This window comes from Cavia porcellus, unplaced genomic scaffold (genome assembly GCF_034190915.1).
Source record: "Cavia porcellus strain 051 isolate PalLab524CR breed Dunkin Hartley unplaced genomic scaffold, mCavPor4.1 scaffold_26, whole genome shotgun sequence".
NCBI lineage: Eukaryota > Metazoa > Chordata > Mammalia > Rodentia > Caviidae > Cavia > Cavia porcellus.
In genome coordinates, this window is record NW_026947509.1 from 34,611,504 (window position 1) to 34,619,002 (window position 7,499).

General features: G+C 36.3%; 1 protein-coding gene across 1 annotated transcript in view; it reads right to left on the reverse strand.

The window, feature by feature from the left end:
- Window positions 1-7,499, reverse strand: part of Psmd1 (proteasome 26S subunit, non-ATPase 1) — an 84,759-nt gene that overhangs the window by 31,519 nt on the left and 45,741 nt on the right. The window lies entirely within an intron of this gene.

The following is a 7,499-nucleotide window of genomic DNA, read 5'->3' on the forward strand; positions in this document are numbered from 1 at the left end:
GACCTTGTCTAAAAACAACAACAAAAACCAAACAAACAAAAAACAAATCAGGAATTTGGTACAATATCTGGGAGTATGGTAGGTCTAAAAGACTTTCTGTTAGGTAGTGTGTGATGGCAATACATAATAGAGGTTTGCTTTGGGAAATTGGTACACGCACAAAATATATCCTGATCATTTGCAATCTCATTACCCCACCCCTTCCCATCTCCAAAAATCTACCTCCTGATCCTTGCCACCTCTTTTTCGATGTTCCCTGTATTCTGCCAAATTCTGCCTCCATTCCAGTTGGTAACCCTCCCACCCCCGTGTCCTAATCTCTCATCTTCTGGATTTGCTCATGTTATAATTGTTTAGTCTTCCTAATTCCACACTATTAAAATCCTATCCATTCAAAAGCTTACCCAGGGTGCACTTGGTGGGTATCTCTGCCATTGAAGGCTGGTTGTTCTGAAGGTCAAACGAGATCATGTACGTGAAATCCCTCTGAAAACTGTGAAAGCATCAGATATTCTTGGAGTGCCCTCTCTGTATCTTTAAGACATCATGGTTGTTGGGTCTAATTGTATCTACTGAGTGATTACAATGCATGGGGTAGTGGGTTTAGACTGTAACAAGCATTCAGAAAAAGTAAATCGTGGCATAAATTCCCTCACAATTTAGTATGGAATATTTGCCAGTCATCTGAGATAGTGGGTCAAATCTAAGTCCTTTTTGAATGAGTCATGCCCCTCCATGTAATGATACCCATAATTTTGGTAATCATCTTGAAGCAATGTAGCCACTGAGGTTTTAAAATATACTTTATAGGGGGGCTGGGGATTTAGCTCAGCCATGTAAGTACCAGCCTGGCAAGCGTGAGGTCATGAGTTTGAACCCTGGAACCAAAAAAAAAAAAAAAAAAAAAAGTATACACTTTATATTATCATGTAAAGAACCATTATACTGTGATTCATCACGAGGTACAATATTATAGGCACCAACAAGTACAAACATTACTTTACTCCCAAGCATATAATCCAGAGTGTATGTATGTGTGTTTTGCTGGGCAGTGAACCTAGGGATTAATATGTATTTGGCAAATGCTCTAATAGTGGGCTCTATTCCCGGCCCTATAATTCAGTTTTTAATGAAGTTACAATTTGCTTTAAAAAAGTGAGACGCACACTGAAATAAGTAACTAAATTCTGATTTGTTGTTTGAATAAAATTCCTTGGCTTGTTGGTAACAGCCATCTTACTAATGTTACTATTTGTACATATGTGTACAAGCAGGAACTATGCAAGGCCATGTGTGTAAATCACTGGCACATCACTGGACCGTAAACTGCATATGTGAATTTCTTTCTTTCTAAGTGCTAGCTTTTAATTACTGCTTCTTTAATTGAAGCAGTAATTAGTTTTGTATAACTTCCACATTAAATCATACCAATAAATCAAGATTTTTCAAGAATATGGCATCTTTTTCTTCCCTCTATCTGCACCAAAAAGAAAGTGCAATTTCTCTACACAGACAGAAACACCTTTTTTGGTGGGCGGGTATCAGGGATTGAACTCATGACCTTGTGCATGCCAGGCAGGTGCTTGTGCCTTTAAGCTAAATCTACAGCCCCTGGAAGTCTTTTTAGCAAGACTATCACAGAGCAAATTTTTGAGGCTATAAACCTCAGAACAATCGCCATGTAGAATTATGAATTTATAATTCTCACTAAGTGAGTACAACAGTATCAGAGGACAACAGAGTTATCTGGGAATTAAAACACACTCATCTCAGTTTAAGTCCCTTGGGATCCTAAACAATAGGTTCCAAATAATCTGAGAGCATCTGAATTTCTAAGGGCCTTTGGGTATCTTTAAACAACCACAGTACAGATGCAGTCAATCACAGGATTCCCAAACAGAAAATGGAATAAAGAAGGGTGCTCTTCCCAACTGCTCTCAGCCACCATCACTCATCCCTCACTCTGCACACTTAATCGATCACCAAGTCAAGCGACACTTTTCAGCTTACTTGTTTCTACTGCCTTATTTTAGCCCTGATCATCTCTTATTGAAAACAAGATGAATAATTTCTCAGAGAAGCTTATGTTTTTATGGTACTGGGGACCAAACTCATGATCTCGCACTTGCCAGGGAGATGCTTATGCTGCTGAGCTAAATCCCTGGCCCTGACAACTCATTTCTTACAAGATTGTGGTCTCCTTTTCTTTAGTTGCTATGGTAGAAAGAATATAGGGTTAGAATCAGAAAGCCCTAAATTCTGATTCTAACACAATCATTTATTAGCACGGTTTTAAGCAGAAAATCTCTGAGCTTTAATTGCTTAATTCACAAAACAATGGCTGCTCCATGTTATACACAGGAGAGTTGGTAGTATAGCAGAGGAAAGTACTACTTTGCTGTCACTAAAATTTTGATGCATTAACCAGAAACTGGTTTTGGATTTTAGTTCAATGTATTATCTGACACACACATGTAATCCTGGCACTCTGGGAGACTGAGGCAGGAGGATCCCAAGTTCAAATGCAGTCTGGGCAATTTAGCCAGACTCTGTCTCAAATAAAAAATAAAAAGGACTGAGGATTTAGCTCAGTGTGAAGGTAGTTTAATCCCCAGTACAGCTATAACAAAAGAACACAAAAATAACACAAACTTGTCTATTAATATGCTAGAGTTTAGGCTTTTGTTTTTTAAAAAGACAAGGTAAAGTGATACCCACAGGTTCATTCAAAACAATATGAAACAAGCTGGACACTAACCCTAGAAAGTTGACTGTATTCAGCATTCTGACCTGCAGATTTTCTCAGCAACTTTTTATGGCACTAAGGGCCTGGAGTACGTAACCAGCGTGCCCTCTGGCTCAGCAAAGGCAGGATATGCCAGAGACACTGACTCACAGAAAGGGCTTACATTAAAATCTATTTTAAACAATGTAGTTTATAATTTCCATTTGTTAAGAAAGTATTATACTGAGAATAAGCTATCACAATATTATTATTATTAAAAAAACTTTAAAAAAAATTTTATTTAAAAGGAAAAAGAGAAAAAACAAAATAAAGCGGTGTAAGGGTACAGGTAATACAGAACTACAAAAAAAGAAACAAAACAAAAAAACAAAACAAAACAAAACAGTAAGAAATCACCAGTTAATAGATTATCATCTTAGAGATAGTTGCTCAAGTCACAGTACCAAAGCATACAAAGTGAACATTCAAACAGAGAGACTGCAAACAGTTGTGTTCAATGATCCAACCAAAAACATTAATATGATCAGCTATTTAACACCCCTAAACACACTTGCAGTTGTATCCTTTAGAGCACTTTTTTCTCTCTTTTTTACAACAAAATTTGTATTATTAAAATTTTTAAAAATTTAATTAACTAACATTTTTCAGACAAGGTCTTGTTATGTAGTGCAGACTGACCTTGAACTCATAGTGATTCTCCTGGTTTAGCCTTGAGTGCTGGAATTACAGGTGTGAGCCATCACACCTGGCAATAATGCTACTCTTTCCCTCCCCCCTGGTACTGGGACTCGAACTCAGGATGTTGTGCTTGTCAGGAAGGCACTTTGCCACTGAGCTAAAGCCTCAACAATACTCTCCTAAACCAACCATGAAACAAGGTCTTAAAAGGGATAGAGATTGGACTTAAATTGTGTTTCCTAATGGGTGTGATCTCATGAGGTTTGGAAAATTTTGCCTGGGAACATAAATGCTGTGGGCCTAATGTAAAGCTTTCCCTAGTTAACTGCAATAAAGCTGAAACAGGCTATGAAGGCTTATTAAACACAAAGGCTTATTTTAAAGAACTTGCCACTTTCTCAATCTGGTAACAGTTTCAGATACATTCTTGAGCAAGAAAGTGTTATGGTAAGGAATGACAAATTCTTTAATAAATTAGCTTAGATGTTCCACCTCTTTCAAGAGTACAACAAAGTATACTATTCTTACATGTTTATTTCAATGCATTAATAGGCAGCTCTAAAAGGACAAAGGAACCTTTCCAAATGATCAGAATGCAAATACTCACTGAGATTGAAACTTGTGAACATTAATCCTTACCTCACAGAGACATGTGATGTGTTTATAAACCTTAAAATAAGTTTAAAAGTGAAGTCATGATAAAATTCTATCACCATTTTGCAACCAGTAGTGAGTCCATGGATCTCAATGATTATCAGTGACTGCTAACATAGTTGAGAGACACAGACCTTCTGTAGAAGGCCAGCCTTGCTCCTCAATAAATAAACAACAGGAGAAAAAATGATTGAGTATCTAAGCCCAATTATTGGTTTACATGCAACTATACAGGATCAAATGTATTACAAACTAGGAGAAGGAATTACCAAAATCTACATTGTGAAACGCTAAACAGGACTGCTTTTAAAAAAAAATTGCAAGAAAAAGAAAGAGCAAGAGGGGGGAAGAGAAGAAAGCACACAAGGTGGATTAAAGAAAATAAATAGATATTCTCAATTATTTTAGAGAATTCTGATACTCCCTAAATCTCAGCTTTTCTAAACAAAACACTGGAGTGTTAAATAACATCAAAAAGTAATTCCTTTGGTTTGTTACAATACCCTTGTACAAGCATTTACTGGCAAAGTACTTAACTCATTAACCCCTGATCAGCAATACAAGCTCATTTCTATGGCTCCATGAATATACTGACAAAAATAAGTGTCTACAAATGGTCACATAAAATCACATAAAAATAGTGATTTTATATATGCAGGTAGAAGATAGAGAAGGACATCAATATTTGACATATTTTATCAGTACAGAACGTTACTTAGCTTTTTCACATGTCCAATATGTTGAATATAAAAGTATATTTACTTAATGGTGTATCTGGTTAAAAAGTCTGGGAAGGAAGAAAAAGGAGGTACGTGAGTAGCAAAGGCTTTTAAAAGCTCCTGTAGAGACTAACCAAATTGAAATGGCACACGCACGGGCAGCATTGGATGCACGTGAAATCAAGGACACATGCGCAAGAAAGGCTTGCAAAGCCCAAAGCTTTCACCTCAGGCTGCATCTGCACAGGCGGAGTGCAGGCAAAAGCAGAATGGCAAATGACCTGGTTTCCAGTCTGTGCTCCCCTTGTCTGTATTATAACTAGCAATAAGCTTGTCTGCATCCCTTAAAGATAGAAGTTAATGAGGGCAGAAAAAGGTGGTCTTGTTCACCAATGTGTCTCCATGAGTCTATTACACTCAGTGAGTCAATGCGTAAGAGGTAACTCCCTATTGTTCAACAGTCTTTAATGGTTTGTTGATAGATGTGACAAAATAAGAGATTAAAAAACATGTCCTTGGCTGATGTTTAAACTGTCTTAGCTGTATAAAAGACATGAGACAGACCTTCTAAGTCAAAGATAGAATCTGTTCAAGAAATTTAAAAGGCTTCAGAGAGAAAACATTATTATCTTAGAAAAATGCACTTAGGCAGGGTTTTTGTTGTTGTTATAGAGAGATTAGAGGCTAAATCTGATCATTAAACCATTTTTAAAAGTAGGAATTAATTTATCTGGTTTTTGGAAGTGGGGTATTCTACACAAAGTTTCCAGACGTTTAAAACCTCATTCTACGGGCTGGGGATTTAGCTCAGGAGGCATAAGCGCCTGCCTGGAAAGCACGAAGTTGTGAGTTTGATACCCAGTACCAAATACAAAATAAAACAAAACAACCTCACTCTACCATGTTTCATTATGGGTGGAAATCTTGTAAAAATGTATTTCTTATTTTCTGAAATCCCAAAGAGCTAAATGAACATGATTTAGCGAGCTCTTACCCTGCCCTCTCATTGGTACTGGGGTGCTGGGGTTGAACCCGGGGGCTTCTGCACTGAGCTACATCTCCAAGCACAACCCCAGGGCTATTTTTTGAGACTGGCTTTTTACCATTTTGCTAAACTGCTCAGCTTGGGCTTGATTTAGTCTCCCAGAGTGCCAGGATTATATGCATGCACTCCCACCCCTGGCTTGGCCTTTTAAAAAAATATGAATTATCACTATGCCATCAATTATTCCACATAAAGCTATGCAGGGTTTGATTTGATAAGAGCTACAAGTCTATACTTTGTAATTCTTCCTTTTTTCAGTTGATCTTGTTTGTTATCATCAAAGTGCTTAATTTGTTACTCTCATCTGAAGCAGGAAGAGAAACACTAGTTAAAATTGTCTCGAGTGTATTCATCAGTGAACATTATTTGTGCTATTTTAGATTCACTGCAATGTGCAAACATTATTTTCATTAAAGAGGTGACAGTGGCAAAAATCTGCCTGTGTATGTGCTGCTGCTGTGTGTGTAAACAGACTAGTGGAGGCCTACAGGTCATCATTTAAAGTGATGGGAGTTTTTAGAGGCTGGGTTTAGTTACCTGCCAACTCTGAGACTATCTATTCTTTTACATAATTACTGAACTTATAGAATTACATAATTATCTAACTTATTAGTTCTTTTCTGTTCTGATTCTCAACTATGCTCTCAGTAACCTGATACTGCCAAGTAGTTGTTCTAACTTGTTACATTCCCATACATTAAATGATTAAAAATACAAAATGAAACATTTAAAAAGTAGCAACTTTAGTCACTTAAAGAGTTGAATGAAAGAAAATGAAACTTGAGTGAATGCAAATGAAAGGGTTAACACAAGCAAATAATAATAGCTAACATTATTTAGAAAATAATGAATATGGTCGGTCTATCTATCTATCTATCTATCTATCTATCTATCTATCTATCTTTGGAGCAAGGCTCTTGTCCTATAGTCTATCCTCAGCTTGAACTTGCTATGTAGCCCAGGCTGGCCTCAAACTTGTGGTGAGCTCCCTGACTCAGCATCGTAAGTGCTGAGATTACAGTTGTGTGTCACCATGCCTGGCTTTTAGTCAATGAATATTTTTCCCCTCAATAAATATTTTTAAAAAATTTTATCTATAATGGAGGTTTATGTTGTTTAATTCTTTTCATTGAATATAATGGTGCTGCTGTTTTTAATCAGACACTATTTAAAGACCCCCTACCTTTCTGTACAAACAGATATGAAATCGTGGTTCAGGATAAAGTGATATTTAATAATATTTTTATATTATTGATTAGAAATTTTGTCATAAAAATCCATCTACTTGCTAAGTATTATGTTTATCTGTTATCTATAATTCCTAGCAAGTGCTTCTAAAATAATGAATTCTGAGTTTTACAAAAGTAGCGAATACTGAAAAAACTCCCCGATATTATCAGAACAGAAAGGAACTATTTTCCAGTAGCTTCCAACACAAGCTAAGAAATATAAATTTCAGGCAACAAAAAGGGACATAAATGGCACCTTTGACCTAGAAATAATTAAATAAAATTTTAGTGATGCATAATGATCTTTTAAAAAGCACATCACCCTGCTTGATGTGCTTTGACATTTTATTGTAGTTTTACTTTATTTCTTTCTTTTTATGTTTGAATAAAATGGATTTGAAAAAAGAAAAAAAAGGGACATCAAGAAT